The following is a 16,923-nucleotide window of genomic DNA, read 5'->3' as shown; positions in this document are numbered from 1 at the left end:
AGACCACAGAAGCTGTTTTCAGTTCAGTACCTCTGCCCAACCACTCAGGTTTCTCACGCGCCCGCATTCCCCGGACTTCACTCTGGTGGCACCTGACTTCACGGTCAATATGAACTTTTTAATTTTTATTGAATATAAAATTTAATTTTATTAAATTTAAAAAAATATTAAAAATAAAGTTACTGAAGCAGCCCTGATGTGACTGAGGCTCACTCATGCAGAGGTTCTGAAAGAGGCTGAGCACCGCTTCACATTCAAGGGATGTGTGGCCAGGTCCCCGCAGTGGTCCAGCTGCTGACCCACTGTGATGACAGGCCTCACCTCCAGGGGGCGCCCTGCAGGCCTGGGTGTCTGCAGTTAAGGATGCTGGCCTTGGCTGCGCTGGTCCTGAGGACCTCGGAAAACCGGGATCAGTACCGACAGGCTGGCGTCCAATTCAGACCTCAAGAGTAAACCCCGTAGTGGTTGCCAGGGTAGGAGGGCAGGGGGCAATAGGAGTACACCCTGGGGGGGTGGGCTTCTGGGGTGATGGAAAGATTCTGAGACCAGAGACAGGCGCTGGTCACACGACTCTGTGCACTAAATGCCAACTGAACTGTATACTTTTAAATGGTTAGTTGAATGCAATGCAAATTTCACGTCCAAAAACCCAAGCTCACACAATCAGAAAATCTGGGGTACCCGGTCTGAAAAGCAACCCCTGGAGGGCAAGAATTTGTCTGAGTGTCCATGTGGACCAGACCTTGGCCAAGGCGCTCCCTACAGGGAGGGTGGACGGGTCCATGCAGCTGGACAGCACCGGTCTTTGAGACCACCCGACTCACTCCCTGACTGTAACCTTGATTTTTAACTAAATTCACAGTTTTAAGAGAAAAACTTTAACCTGTTTGATTCACAATTGATTTCTACTGGCTAGAGGGGGACTCGGGGATACTGGTCCTGTAGCTCATGTGTCCTCCCAGTAAGGAAGGATGACTTGGGACACAAGCTTATTAAATAACGCTCTGAACCTGAACTTGAATGAGGCACTCTCTGAGGCCTGACTTCTTGTCTGTAAAATGGACAGGATGTGTTACTGGGCGGCAGGAGACCTAACATGCAGACGGCGGGTGAGCGAGGCTGGAGCTCCCGCCTCCACGGCCATTGGCAGGATCGTGGGAACTGGCCTTGACCCTGGGCTCCCCACCGAGGCCCTCCTTGGTTGGCACACTCCCCGAGGAGCTGTCGGGGGCCAAGTTCTGCTATTTGCCGGTTACGCTGGTCCCTCACACGAGTCTTAAAGTGAACGGAACTGGAATCAGGCATCATTCCTGCTCCCTCACCTGAACAGCAGCATCCACTGGCCCGTTAATAAATGATTCCTGGTGGCGATAACAGGGGATCAGTAACAGGTAAAGAACCTGATGCCACGTGAGTAGAGAGTGAAGCGCTAGGTTGCTTCAGTCCTGCCCGACTCTGTGTGACCTCGTGGACTGTAGCTCATCGGGCTCCTCTGTCCATGGGATTCTCCAGGTGAGAATCCTAGAGTGGGTTGCCATGCCCTTCTCCAGGGGATCTTCCTGACCCAAGGATCGAACCTGCGTCTCTAAGTCTCCTGCATTGGCAGGCAGGTTCTTTACCACTAGCGCCACCTGAGAAGCCCAATGTGTATGTAGTTCCTCATGCAAATCACAAAACTAGGCACGTGGTAAAACGCCCTGAGGGCTTCCCTCCAGGCTCAGGCAGTCAAGAATCTGCCGGCAATGCGGGAAACCTGGGTTGGATCCCTGGGTTGGGAACATCCCCTGGAGAAGGGGACGGCTACCCACTCCGGTAACCTTGCCTGGGGAATTCCGTGGACAGAGGAGCCTGGTGGGCTACAGTCCATGGGGTCGCAAGAGTCAGACACGACTGAGTGACTGACACTTTCACAAAACCCCTTGATGCTCCTCCTCACAATGAATTTAGGACAAACCAGGTCTTGAACATTAAGAAGCAAAGAGAAAACACTGCGTTTGTGTTTCTGTAGGGGGGGAAAAAGCCACAAAAATTGGCCAAGTTTGTGAGGATCCCATTCTGGCCACAGTCAGTGGGTGGTCTCTTTAAATGCTGGGAGACACACACCCACTCCCTAAAGCCCCCACAGCCGTCTGCCATCTCCACGGCCAGGAGAGGTGTGAGCCCACCTCTGCGAGCCCTTAATGATCGGATGCAGACCCTGGGGGCAAGGCCCACACACCCTGCTTCCTCTTCCCAGAGGTCCTGCTGCTCTGGGTACCCTGGCTCAGTCCCAGAAAAAGCAAACCACATAAATGACACCCAGGGAACTGTTGGAGCTGAAGAGGGGTCCTAGGTAGAGCTCCCCGTTGACCTCCTGCTTTCCTCAAGAGGGGTCAACCCCGGCCAAGCTGTGCCCTCACTTCAAACCCAGAGGAGGTAACCTGGGTGGGGTGGGCCATAGGGCAGGGAACCCAGCCACATCATCCCTGGTATCTACCAGGGTTATCTCCAGAGAAGACCCAAGCCACATGCTTGCTGTTTGAGTCCAGAAGCCCCAGCTTTCCGGCCAATGCCAGTCCAAAAGAATGCGAGGAATGTGGATGCCTTTCACTGGGTTTCACTGCAAACCCAAACAGATCGCAACCTCCAGGGCAAAGGCTTGCTGACAGCCGCTTCCTAGGCAGAGGTATTTTAAGTCCCTAAGACCTCAGTGGGGACCAGAACACTCCTGAATTCCTCACTCACTATTAAAAGCCCCAGGGTCATAACCTGCAAACGTCCTCCAACATTCTTTCCTCCTACAGCACAGGCTGATACTGGAAAACAAAGAAATGTGATATAAAAGGTTGGCAGGTGGGTGGTGAAACTGAAACAAAATCCAATCAGCTGCTCCCAGGTGAACAGAAGACACACAGGATTTAAGGATAACCTGAACTGATTCAGACACTTTATCCGGAACAGCTTTTATTATTCAACTGGACCCTGCAAGGATTTCCTGGCTTCCCTGGTGGCTCAGATGGTAAAGAATCTTCCTGCATGCAGGAGACCTGGGTTCAATCTCTGGGTCGGTAAGATCCCCTGGAGAAGGGAATGGCAGCCCACTCCTGTGTTCTTGCCTGGAGAATCCCCAAGGACAGAGGAGTCTGGTGGGCTACAGTCCATGGGGTCACAAAGTGTTGGACAAGACTGAGTGACTAACATTTGACTCTACAAGGAAGCAGGGCCTGGGCTGTTCCATCTCAACCCCCCTCTTCATCCTGTGTTTGCAAATGACCCCATTTCATTATATCTGAACCTTTTCACCCCGAGAGGAAAGTCTCATTTGTTTTTAAACATGAAATCTGCACCATGTTACGTAGATAATCTGACCCAGCTAATTTTACAATAGACGGATTTTTCCTACTATTATCGCAGGCCACGGGGATAAAGATCAAGAACATCAGAGAAAATATCTGAGAACATTCTACCCAGCCACCATTCACCCTCCCTTCTTTCTGCCAACTCACTTCTTCCTTCTGAGTGGCGGCTAAAGCTTCCAGCTCACGTTTTCTGCCAACCTCAGACTCCTTTCCCAGGACACACCTGTCCCAGGGCCACACAGAGCCAAAGGCATCGCATCTCATCACTGGTGGCCATTGTCCGGAAGCTCGGAACCTCTCCAGCTTTAAGAATAAAGCTCCTTTGTGCAAACACACAGGTCAGCCAACCTGGGCTCCGTCCCCCCGCTGTCAGGGAGGCAGAGAAGCTGTCTGGCTGGTTTCTGGGCAGAGCGAGACGTGTCATCGGTGGACACAGAGGGAAGTCACCGAGGTAAACAGAAACCCGGAGCTGTTCCGGGAACTCGCCCGTGCCAGGCACGCTGGTGACCTCTGACCTCCTGCAGGCACGTGGAGCGCTGACAAGGAGGAGGTGAAGACAGGCCTGTGTGGGGGGATGGACGGTGCTGCAGGGTCTTGGGGAAGCGACTTCTCCCTCCTGAGCGGCTCGCGGGGACTCGGGGCACGCCCCCTCCGGGGGTGACACCACCCCTCCGCGGGGCAGGCCCCGGTGGGGGGCGCACTCAGGCACCCGGCCCGCATCGCTTACCTGCCACCGGCCCCAGCTCTCTGACATCAGAGCACCAGCCCCAGGACTCGGCCTCCTGTCCAGAGAAGGGAGACGCTGCAAGACAAAAGGGGAACCGAGACTGAGAGTCAGAGTCTTGTGCAGCTGAGGAACTCATTTCCACCTCTTTCCTCCAAGGCTCTTCCACATCTCGATCCCGTTACGTTCGCCACTGCATTTACCTGGGATGATGAGGGTGCCGGTGGATGCTGGAATCGGGCCCCGGAACCCTTTCCATTTCGGCTGCTAGGTGCGTGGCTGGCTTTCTAGAATCCCCTCCCGGAAAGAGGCCTCATCCACCAGGTCACGGCCCCACTGGGGCAACCACTCTGCCAGAAAAGGATGCCCCCCACCTCCCTTCCAACCCGGACAAGTGAGAAATGTCTGTCCAGGGTTGGAGCGTCTGTGGGGTCTCCAAGGACTTCCCTCTGCACTCCCAACCTCATGTCCCTTCCAAGGGGTCTGACCCCAAGAGTGCACCCCGGTAACCTGTGCCAGAGTTGGCTTCCAGGAGCCCAGTCACCACGAGGGCATTTTTGGCTTGTATTTCCTCAAGGCTGTATTGTGTTCCCTCACCTGCTATTACTTCTGCTGCAGAGACGGGCAGTGCAGGTTCAACAGAATAATCCTATCAGCTAAACCCAAGAGATGTATTCCTCGATGACTTGCCAGCAGTGGGGTTTCCTCCCCACTTGCTGGTCATTTAGAAGGTGGTGACTAACAGTAACCAAGGAGCCCACATCTGCAACAGATTCCTTAAACAAGGATCGTGATGAGATGGTGGGATCGAAGGTACCACCGCGGCATGACACCCTGGCCTTCTGGACGGGGGTAACAGAGCTGCTCCGGGCTTTACATGAGCCCTGCACCTGGCCAGCCTGTGAAAGAGGAGGAGGAAATCCCATCCTGGGCACCTTCCCTAAATCACCATCCTCTCCTGGAACAGACCCTCAGCCATGTTGTCAGTCCACATGCAATTACAAGGAGCATCACAGAGGGGCAAGAATTATCCCGAGATGCTGGGGCTGCTGGTTGGTCTTCACAGCACTGTTTCCTCCAGGGCTTCCACAGCGAAATGAATCCCAGATGCACAGAAAGGGGAGGGGACAGGCTGGGAGGCGTGGAAGGAAATCAACCAGAAGGAAAGAGAAAATCCAGCGCTTCTACACTTAACTCTTGAGGTAGAGACAGATCTAAGCGCACAAGGAATGTAGGAAACCCAAAGGCAAAAGGAAAGACCCCAGTGAAATCAACAAATGCTACAAAAAGGCAGCAACAACCTGAGGAAATGTATCTGAACATGACAAAAGATTCAGACCCTGAGAAGACGAGAAAATGCAGATGGGGTAGGACATTCAGGGCTCAGGAGGCAGAGGCCTCTGTCCACCCGTCACTTGGATTCTGGGTGCATCTGCAGGCCTTGGGGTGTCATCGAGGTCCTTGTGGGACCCCAAAGACTGTCTAGAGAGGGCAGGTGAGAACCTCGTCACTTTAAAGGGGGTGGGGGTACTGAAAAGAGCTGGGGGGAGTGAAACCATGCAGGGACGGCCTCTCAGAAGTGGGTTTTGGGTATTTTAATGCTTGCTCCCTGATAGCTCAGTTGGTAAAGAATCCGCCTGCAATGCAGGAGACCTTGGTTTGATTCCTGGGTCAGGAAGATCCACTGGAGAAAGGATAGGCTACCCACTCCAGTATTCTTGGGCTTCCCTTGTGGCTCAGCTGGTAAAGAATCTGCCTGCAATGTGGGAGACCTGGGTTCAATCCCTGGGTTGGGAAGATCCCCTGGAGAAGGGAAAGGCTACCCACTCCAGTATTCTGGCCTAGAGAATTCCATGGACTGTATAGCCCATGGGGTTGCAAAGAGTCGGACACGACTGAGTGACTTTCACTTTCAATGCTTGTTCAGACTTCTCTAATCTTTCCAATTTGCTCTATGGTGTGAACAGCAAACATCTCTTTTGTTCTTTTTTTTTTTTTTAAGTCACTGGACCAGCCTGAGGGGCTTCTCAGGTGGCACTAGTCGTAAAGAACCCGCCTGCCAATGCAGGAGATGCAGGAGACGCGGGTTTGATCCCTGGGTTGGGAAGACCCTCTGGAGGAGGAAATGGCAACCCACTCCAGTATTCTTGCCTGGAGAATCCCATGGACAGAGGAGCCTGGCGGGCTACAGTCCATGGGGTCGCAAAGAGTTGGACATGACTGAAGCGACTTAGCATGCACGCATGCACCAGTCTGAGAACTTGGCTGTCTCTTGTGCTGTATAAACCATCCCCTCCCCGGCATCGAGGCTGGGGCGACAGGACTTTCTACGCTCCCTCCTGTCCAGGTGCCCGCACTGCTGAGCCTCTGACCTCTGCATGGGTCCACCTGCAGGCCCTTCAGGAAGGGCGAGAAGGGGTCGGGGGCTGGCAAGGCCACAGAGTCTCCCAAAAAGAGCATCTCCATGGTCAGCAGCCTCTACTTCCCACATCCGTGTCACGGCTCTCCCTAAAGCCCATCTCCCAGATGCAAAATAGCTGTGTGCTCCACACAACCAGAGCAACCGCCACCAAGTCTTTATGAGAAGCGTTATGAAGAGGGGAGGGCTGTGCTCCCTCCCCCAGTCCATTTACAGCATCCTCAGTCAATGAACCTTTAGGTGCTGGATCACTCAGCATTTCAAGCAAGAGCCTAGGAAACCACTGGGCTTTTCTCTTGCTCACTCCAGCAGGCTCCTGAAGCTCTGGTCGCTCACAGGGACCCCTGGTAGGTTCCTAGAGAGACCTGTGGCAGGACAGGTGCGCACCTGGAGCCCCCCGCCCACTCGGCGTTCACGACTCTGGCCGTGAACAAGCGTGCCTGTGAGGTCCAGGGTAGGGGGATTAGGTGAGCAGGATCAGCCCCTTCCCACCTCCCCAGCTGCAGGCTCTACCTCTCTGGAAGCCCCAGGTTTCTGCACAAGGACCCACTGACCTGAGAGGAGAGGGGCGTGGGCCTTCAGTCAAGGAGGGAACCGCCAGAAGCCAGGGGCCCATCAGTCACCATGGCCCCCAAAGAAAGCACAGGACTTGGTGTGTGTGCGTCAAGTTAGCCCCAAACCCTGGAGTCTAGAAGATGCCCGATGCCCTGACTTCTTTGTCACGCACCCAAGCAAACTCATACAACCAATCTCATACAACACACAACAAACTGGGAGAAGAAATCCTCACGAGGCCATCTGTCTCAAGAGCTGAAAGGGACTGGTTCAGAAACACTCTGAAACCTCGCCTGTGCTGGACCTGCAGCTTGCCTCGTGTTAACCCCACGAGAGCTGGCCACCCTGCAGTGCCAAGCCTCTCAGGGCAGGACCCACGTGGTCCTCTGATGTCACTGAACACCCAAACCCGCATGCTTTGCCCCTGCAACCCCAGCATCCACGCAGTCATCCAGCACAGGAGAAGCATTTCTAGGGTGGCTCTGGGGAAGCTGGCCTATCGCCTGGGTTTCTAACCATCACGGTGGACACGTATGGATCCACCGGCCAGAGGGTCCTTTACATCGGGCACCTGCCAATATCTAGACTGAGATCTCTCCAGGGCAGGATTCGGTCTCACCCACTGTTGTGCCCACCACACCCGAAAACACCAAAGTCACAGCACTAAAGGACAAAACTGAGTCAAAGCCGGCCCAACACCTGTCTCTGCCCATGGATGAAGAGCATTTTTCAATAGGGAAAGCACATAATAATACATAAAAATTATATGAAATGTTTTAAAAATATGAAATTCAGATCGCCGTGTGCAGACGCACAGTTTTACTGAACACAGGCACCCTGCCTTTTACGGTTTTGCCTGTGGTTCTGTGTGTCGATGGCCCACAGAGGTAACTGCCACGGACACCTGAGGGGCCACAAAGCTGAAACGCTGCCTGGCCTTCTGCAGTGAAGGTGCGCTGACCCCTGGTCTACACCAGCCCTGTGCAGGCTGCAGGGCAGAGGGGCAGCCGGGGGCAGGCTCAAGCCACAGACGTGGGCAGCACCCACGGGCATGGCCAGTGCCCGAGGGCTGGCCGGGTAGCAGGCAGCAGAGATGGCAAGAGGAAGGGAAGGGCAACAATGGGAGGCGTGGCTTGAAAAGGAAGCAAGAAAGGCCCAGAGGTAAACTTTATCAACCAGAAACTGTTTCCTGGAGCCTGCTCCAACCTGAGAAGCGAGAGCTCTGGGCCCCCCTGGGGCACAGGTTAGCACCCTGGGTCCCTCTGCCAGAGATGCTCAAGGCACGTGAGCGTCGGGGTCCCAGGCCTGGCGGTGGACGTCACCCTTGATTTTCATTGTTTATGGAAGAAAGGGCAAGGCAACCAATTTACAAAACTGAGAGTAATCATGCTTCTGCAGACGGACCGTGGTATTTAATGCTAACAAAAGAAACACCAGTGAAACAACAGTACTTAGGTGTGTGGTGGGGGAGGCAGTCAAGTGAAAGGACACCTGGTCTCTGGGGAAACCTTTCTTACACAGAATACAGAACCGCTTCACCTACCTCTCCTAAAATTTCATGCTATTTCAAATTTTATAGCACATGGGGCAAGGAACAGCCTTTGCTCTCCCGTGGATGAAGCCTAGATTGACTGTGAAGCACAGAAGGCGGGTAACTGAGACACAGGTTGACCAGATGCCCGCGGCGGCTTCACCCTACACACCTGTGCATTCCCATCTGGTGCCTGGCACGGTCTCAAGTTGGTGGTTTTGTTCCTTGTGCATGGCCGGCAATCTGCGCATCCTTCCTCCCCAGCAGGGCGGGGACGAGGGTGGAGGCTCCCGTTGTGTCTGGGTGACCTGTGCCCACTCGCTCTCAGATACGTGGATGCCCACACCTGTGGCCACAAGGCTGCCTTCTCCTCCTCCTCCAGGCTTCTGCTCCCGCTGGATGGAGCTGATGGGCCTTGTTACAGACATTTTAATGGATTTAATTATTCCAATAATCATCATGGGAGATGAGCAGCTTCCAAGACCAGTCAAGTGGAATATTTTGTAAAGACCTGATAGTGGGGAATCGTTTAAAACAGGCTGGCAAACTAGACCACATTAAACATTTAAGAAAAAAAAAAAAAAACTCCAGAACTCTTGACTCAGGCTGCTTTGCCAGCCTTTGTGTCATCCTTTGACTCTAAACAGGGCATCAGGACTTCCCTGGGGGCACAGCGGGTAAGAATCTGCCTGCCAGTGCAGGGGACAGAGGTTTGATTCCTGGTCCGGGAAGGGTCCACGGGCAGCAGATCATCTAAGCCCGTGTGCTGCAACTACTGAAGCCTGTGGCCTAGAGTCTGCTCACCAACGAGAAGTCATCACGATGAGATGCCCGCATCCTGCAATTAGAGTAGCCCCTGCTCCCCACAACTAGAGAAACCCCATGTGCAGCAACAAAGATCCAGTGCAGCCAAAAATAAATAAATACAATAAACGTAAAAAAATAAACAAATGGGGAATCGTGAGGTTGTACTAGGCTGTGCTCCATGCATGCCAGATATAGTCATCAAACACACGCTCAGAGAAAGACCTTCACCCAATGTAGGAAGACGGGAAGATCCATGGACAGTTTTTTTTCCCAGTAAAAAAAAATTCTAATTCTTCCAGGCCTTGACTAACTTTTTCCATTCACTGACTAATGACTTAGGACCTTTACAATCTGACCGGGGTCACAGATCTGGGCTCCCAGCAGAGCTGGAGGTTTAAATCCAACATGACAATCCCCAGTGCAAAGCTGATGAAGGAGCTTCCAGGACGTCTGAGGTTTTCCATCCTGACCGTAGCCTTCTCCTCTGAACAAGCGGGGAGGCGGCTCCAGCCAGGCGCTGGGTGTGTGAGATGCCACATGGATGGGGAGAGCCTGGACCCGGAGGTTTCTGAGATGACCCCGTCAGATCTGAGGACTCGCATTCCAGCTCTGCCCTTCGTGGGCCTGATAACCTCTGCCAGCTTACCTAACTTGACCCTGGGCTTCCCCAAGTGTAAAACAGGTCTCTCCACGTCATGTCGGAGATTACTCTTTACTTTTTGCTTTTTCTGCGTTATCATCTTTTTTTTCTCCCTATCATGTACAGTAGACTCTTCCCATCGTTTTTGTTAGTCTATGGACTGCAAGGAGATCAAACCAGTCAATCCTGAAAGAAATCAACCCTGAATATTCACTGGAAGGACTGATGCTGAAGTTGAAGCTCCAATACTTTGCCACCTGATGTGAAGAACTGACTCATTGGGAAAGACCCTGATGCTGGGAAAGATTGAGGGTGGGAGAAGGAGACGACAGGAGATGAGATGGTTGGATGGCCTCATCGACTCGATGGACATGAGTTTGAGCAAGCTCTGGGACATAAAGCCTCTGGAAGGACAGGGAAGCCTGGTGTGCTGCAGTCCATGGGGTCACAAAGAGTAGGACACGACTGAGCAACTGAACAACAAACAACGTGGGCCACCTTAAGGGCAGAGATGCTGCCTTTCTCTTCTTTGAAGAATAAAAGTCCAGAGATTTAGCCAAATGTGTAATAGAAATCTCGCAATTATGCTTATGGCATGAATGGCTGAGAATTACACTTTTTCTATATGAATAAGGTGGTGGTTCTCAAACAAGGGCATGTACCAGGCTCACCTGGAGGGTTTGTTCAAACATAGTCTCTACCACGAGGCCTGGGCTGGGCCTGGGAACGTGCATTCCCAACTTGCTCCCAGGTGATGCTGGCGCCACAGGTCCCTGGACCACACTGATCCCACGGGGTAACTGACAACAATGTGCTTCTCCACCCGGCCTCCTGGAGGTTGGAGGTGGGCGGGGTCAGCACCATGGTGTCCTTCTCAGCAGACTCGGTGAGTGAGGTTCAACGGGGTTTCAATGACTGACCGAGGTCAAGAAACGGGAAGCTGAGATCATAACCCACCGGTCCAAAGCTGCCCCCAGGACCTTGATGAACAGAACAACAGTCAAGTGCAAAGAAAATAGAGGCAGGCAAAGCAGGCTGCAGGCAGACCAGATGTCTCCATCTGAGGGCATCAAATGCCAGTCTGGGTTCCAGTGCTACCCTGCCTTCCTTCTTTCCTTCTTCCAAGACAGAAATTATAACCTCCCCCGTCTCAAGTCTCCTAAAGTTGGAAGTACAACATCCTGCCTGGTGTTTATGAGCTGCAGGAAGGGGGGCTTCTGTGCCAGGCCTGGGAGACTCCCGACAAACACAGAGGAGGCAGAAATACTGGGTCAAGTCAGCACGTGCAAGCGCAGACCCTATTTGAACAGAGCCTCAAATCCTGGCTTCAGTCGCTGAATCTGAGACCCGGGACGCGCACCCTTGCTCCATGGCGCCCACCAGGCGGGGTGGGGAGCTGCCTGGCCCCGAGTGCGTGCTGGCAGGGCTGGCACACATGGGGTCCAGCATGGTCCCTTTTCTGCCAGGACCCCAGCAGCCACCTCCTTCCCCAGAGCCGCCCTCCTGAGGGTCACCCCTCCCTGAATGGGGTTGGGGGGCAAGACCTGTCAAGGCAAGGACCACCCGCCCTCTGACCTCGCAGATTCTTCTTCCAGGAGGTCACATCTTCACCCTGGCAACCTCTCACCTTAGCAACAGTGAAAGAGGGGGAGATGCACCCTGACTCCTCCCCAATGATAACAGCAGACCTTTTCCAGCTGACCCCAAATCCCCTCTATGCCCTGCTCACGTCCCAAGAGCCCCCTTCCCCTCTCAGCTCTGCAGAGTGGGCTGGGGGGGCCTCCGCCTGCCTTGCTGTTGGACTGGGGTACCATTCAGTTCCAAAAACCTAGCCAAAGCTGCGGGAAAAGGGCGGAATCCCTTCTCTAAGAGAACATGGACTGCTTTGCCATTTGTTAATCTGCTATGTACCCCAGCCCACTCCCACTTTTAGATAACATGCCCTACCCTCACAGATATGCAGAAATGGTTCAGAAACAGACTCACTGCAACGAACATTTTCTGAAGCCCAAGACCCAAACCAGGTTATAAGAGGACAGAGTGTTTTTATTCATTTACCACAAAATAAATCCCCAGTTCTAAATCTCTCTGTTGAGATAAGTATAATGTTATCCAGAAATGCAAGGCAGTTCCCAACCCCTGGAACAGCCAACTCTCCTAACAGGACTTAAAAAAAAAAAAAAAAAAGCAATCTTCAATACACATAGATAAAGAAAATGCCAACTTGAAGCTAATTCAGTAGATGGCTGTGTGCTGGAGAGGTGTGCATTTGGGGAGACACTCATATTGGTGGATACAGGTCTGGGTGACCACCACCCGCTGCCCACCAGCAAGGCTGGGCCAAGGGCACAGCTCCATGGGGTCACTTCCCTCTCGGACCCCCAGCTCTAACTACAGGCTGGAATAGGTGTGTGGAGTCAGAACACATCAGAACACCCTGGCCCAGGTGGCTATTATGGGACAAGAAAGGTGGGTTCCATTGGCCATCCCTCATTCTCCGCTAGGGTCACGTGAACCTCTCTGATGAGCCTCTCCACCCAGCAACTGTTCTACACAGTAAGACCTTTGTCATCAGCAACCACCAATCAGGCGTGAAAGGTTAACACAACTGTGAACACAGCTCAAGCCCTCCTGGCTGGTGCTCCTTTGGCTCTGAGGGACAGGAGGTTAAGTGTCAACAGATTTCTCCTCCATCTCCCAAATCTGCACTTGGCTCTGTTCCCTGCAAGGTACAGAAGGACCAGCAAGATAAATAAAACCAATGGGTCCTGCACTCTAGATGGGAAATAAGAGACAGCAGGGACCTAGATATAAGACAAGGCTGGGGGCTTCCCTGGTGGCTCAATGGGAGAGAATCCGCCTGCCCATGCAGGAGACACGGGTTCAATACCTGGTCCAGGAAGATGCCCAAGCCGCTAAGCCCAGGAGCCACAACTACTAAGCCCTCGAGCCCTAGAGCACGTGCTCAGCGACAGAAGAAGCGACTGCAGCGCAGAGCTCGTGTCCCTCAAGCAGAGAGTAGCCCCTGCTCTCTGCAGCTAGAGAAAAGCCCGTGCAGCAAAAAGACCCAGCACAGCCAAAAATAAAATAAAAATAAATTTTAAAAAAAGACAAGGCTGAAAATGGAAGACGCCAAGGCACAAAGCTGCTGGGGTGAGTCCAGAACTAGATGGAGAGAAAACTCCTGGATGCAGGAGGGGCTCCCGGGAGGCGGGGAAGGGACCACCTGGGCTGACCAGGCCCCAAACAGGTATTGAGAGAGGATGCTACACACAGGGGTCCAGAGTCCCTCTGCAGGCGAGGCGCTTCGTACCTCTGTGCTCCCGTCTCTCCTCACACACGCATCTGAACTTTCTCCAAGCCTCGCCTGAACACCGCCTGCTTCGCTGACCCGGGACAGTCACGAAGACACACTTTGGAGGTGGTTTCAGCTCTCGCTGGAGGGGGTTGAAATAGCTGCCTTTCTCAGGACCCACAGGGGACGTGAGTCTGGATGTCGCAGAGCCCACGTTGTGTTGGATTTGTATACAATGAGTCACCCCTCACTGTGCTATCAAGATACTCTCCAGGACTTCCCTGGTGGTCCAGTGGCTAAGAATCCACCTGCCAATGCAAGGGACACAGTTCGATCCCTGGTCTGGGAAGATTCCACATATCACAAGGCAACTCAGCTGGACAGCTGCAACCACTGAAGCTTGCGTGCTGCCACTACTGAAGCCTGCAGCGAGAGCCCGTGCTTTGCAACGAGAAGCCGCTCATTGAGACAGCCAGGTGCTGCATCTGGAGAAAGCCCACAGGCAGCAAAGAAGACCCAGCACGGCCAAAAAAGGAAAAAGACCACACCCTCCAAATGGGTGGGTGTGACCCCATCACAGCGCCCCAGGCCCCCAGCCCTAGCTCAGCCTTCAGGCCACACACTCCTGTGGCTGCCCCATCCTCCAGAAGGACCATTCTGAGGTCCCTCGGGAGGGTCCCCAGCAGTCATAGTGACCATGACCTCAGTGATGTATCTTGTACTTGCCTCCCTCACTTCCTCACGTCGCCCTCCTGCGTTCCCACTCCTGCTTCTGGGGACCACCTCTCTCCAAAATATCAATCTCCAAGTCCTCCCCTCAGGCTCTGCACTTGGGGACCTCAAACAAGAACAGATGGCAAATGTCAAGCAGGCACTCGGCCACTGGACCTTTTATGGCCAAGACACAAGCCCAGCTGAGTGACATGGATGCATTCTTTCTGGCCAGTTCTGGTCAAAGCCAGTGTGCTATTTTGTATTGCTAGAAACTCCCAATTTAGAAAGCCAAGGAAATATTTTGTTCCATTAATAAGATACACGTATACACAGCTAAATCTGGAGAAAAGCAGTTGACATTTTTACATTAAAAACGTATAAATTCACTGCAGCTCGTGTCCAGGCTGAGGGCCATCAGGGCTCACAGTTCCCAGGAATTCCTTACTTGAAGCTGGAACTGGATCCCAGGGCAGGCCCCACGGTCCCAGCCCACAGGGCAGTAGGAAAGCCCACCCTCACATCCTGAACGTGTGGTGAGTATGTTTCCCACCCCTTATACCTGAAATAAGCCAAAGTGAAGGTGTTAGGCACTCAGTCGTGTCTGACTCTGTGTGACCCCGCGGACAGAACCTGCCAGGCTCCTCTGTCCATGGGCTTCTCCAGGCGAGAATACTGGGAGTGGGCTGCCAGTCCCTTCTCCAGGGGGTCTTCCTGATCCAGGGATTGAACTCAGGTCTCCTGCATTGCAAGCAGATTCTTTACTATCTGAGCCACCAGGGAAAGTTTTTTATTTACACCTGGGCTTGGCTCAAACATCACCTCCTCAATCCCCGGGGCTTCCGCGTTCCTTTCCCAGGGAAAGCATGTGACAGCCCTAGGAACTGTCACAAACGGCCACAAACCTGGAGCCTTGAAACCAGTTTATTCTTACCATCTAGAGAGCACAAATGTGAAACCAGTCTCACTGGGCGAACGTCAAGCATTGCTGGGCCTGGTGCGTCATGGAGGCTCTACTGGGAGAATCCGTTGCCGTGCCCTTTCCGCCTTCTGGCATCCTGGATTCCTGGCTTACAGCCCCTCCCTCCCACGGCAGAGCCCACTCACTCCATCTCCGTCTCCATCACCCTCTGCTCTGCGGACACATCTCCCCCATGCAGGACACTCGGGGCCCCTCCGGAGAGGCAGGGTCATCTCAAGATCCTTCAGCTATCACCCCCGCCAAGTCCTTTTTACCCAAGAAGTACCATGCATAGGTTCTGGCAATTACCATGTGACGATCCCCGGGGGAGGTGGGAAGGGACAGTCAGCCTACGACAGGAGTGTGTGCTAAGTCGATTCAGTTGTACTCGACTCTGTGTGACTCTATGGGTTATAGTCTGCCAGGCAATTCTGTCCATGAGATTTCCCAGGCGAAGAATACTGGAGTGGGTTGCCACGCTCTCCTCCAGGGGATCTTCCCGACCCAGGGATCAAACCCACATCTCTTGTGTCTCCTGCACTGGCAGGTGGGTTCTTTACCACTAGCGCCACCTGGGAAGCCCCTGAGCCTACTACACTCCCTCTCAAAACAGCACGGCTTCTCTGCCCATCCCGATACCCGCCTTCAGTGATCACTCCCAGCACTCTATATCATCTATTTACTTCCTTTCTTCTCTCCTGGAAGGCAAAGACCTCACCCTGTCCATCTGGAATACAGCAAGCACTCAGTGGACAGCTATAGTATCCCCCCGAGGAATCAGCCCTGTATCTCTCATGAGCATATCTGCATGGCCCCCAGGGCAGGAAGACACCTGTTTCGCTCAGCGTTGCATCCAGCCCCTACACCTGCTTCACGGAGCACACAGTAAGATGCTCCACCAGTGGTATCTGTTGCCTGAACATACCTGTGATCTGCTGGCCCTCTTGATCAGCTGGTCCCAGCTGCATCTCCACCGAATCCATCCTCTAGTTCCCTCACCTTCACCTCCCCTGCCCGTGAACACAAAGTGCCCTTCTCCCTCCTGGCACCAGCCCACCTGAGGCCAAGCATCCCTGCCCCAGCTCAGGGTTCTCCCCAGCTTGGCCCCATCCCACCAGCCTCTTAGCACCCACGCCAACTCCCTTCACTCTGGCCAGGGGAGCTACCCACCAGAAAACTCCTACATACACAACTCCCCTCTTCCTTCGAGGTCCAGTGCCGGCCCATGACTCCCACCAAGAGACCTGTGACTCCAGGTCTGGGTGACATGCTCGCCGCCCACCCCCCTGCTTAAGGGATGGCACTCCTGGGCAGGCCAGTGCAGAGCTGGTGATGGCCCTGGTTCGGTGAACATCCGCCTCTGATGAGCACATCTGTTCTCCAGGGAAGATGACGCGCCAGCTCCCCCGTGCCCTCCAGCTTCTGGGCAGGGTGTGATGAGGCGGGAGACCTCTCAGACCTCCTGCATGCTCTCTGTCCACGGAACGGGGGCAGCACGCGCCATGACTGCCTGACTGCAAGCCTGACCCCAGCAAGTGAGAGCGGCCAGCCCAGCGCCAGCAGGAGGAAGTGTCCGAGGCCCTGGGGACAAACCTGGAGGAGCCACAAGCCCACCAGCCAGCGAGGAGCAGGCAACATCCCTTCCTCACCTGGCAGGGGCCCAGGCACCACGAGACCAAGACTGAGGACCACAGAGGAAAGCCGGAGGTGGTCTGGGTGTTAGGACACCCTGCTAAATCTGTTCAGATATGCAACAATTAATGTTATTACCCTAAGTATGTCCCAAATAGTCAACCAGAGCAGGGTGCGGTGTATTTTTATTTGCTAAAAAGGAGGTGGGGTGGGAGGGTGCCCCCTCCCCGCCTACGCCAGTCAGGGGGGGCTCCCCCAGTCACAGCGGGCTTCCCAAGAAGTCCCAGCCTCCCTGCGAGGGGGCGGAGCG

At 53.8% G+C, this 16,923-nt stretch overlaps 1 protein-coding gene across 1 annotated transcript in view; it reads right to left on the bottom strand.

The window, feature by feature from the left end:
• Positions 1 to 16,923, bottom strand: part of SH3BP4 (SH3 domain binding protein 4) — a 95,563-nt gene that overhangs the window by 51,481 nt on the left and 27,159 nt on the right. Inside the window, exon 2 of the mRNA XM_020898866.2 lies at positions 4,066 to 4,140. The gene's annotated coding sequence lies outside the window, so the exon portion shown is untranslated. The remainder of the gene's footprint in view (positions 1 to 4,065; positions 4,141 to 16,923) is intronic.

This window comes from Odocoileus virginianus, unplaced genomic scaffold (genome assembly GCF_023699985.2).
Source record: "Odocoileus virginianus isolate 20LAN1187 ecotype Illinois unplaced genomic scaffold, Ovbor_1.2 Unplaced_Contig_4, whole genome shotgun sequence".
NCBI classification, from domain to species: Eukaryota; Metazoa; Chordata; class Mammalia; order Artiodactyla; family Cervidae; genus Odocoileus; species Odocoileus virginianus.
The sequence above is the reverse complement of the archived record's forward strand: the minus strand, read 5'-3'. Positions and strand labels throughout refer to the sequence as shown.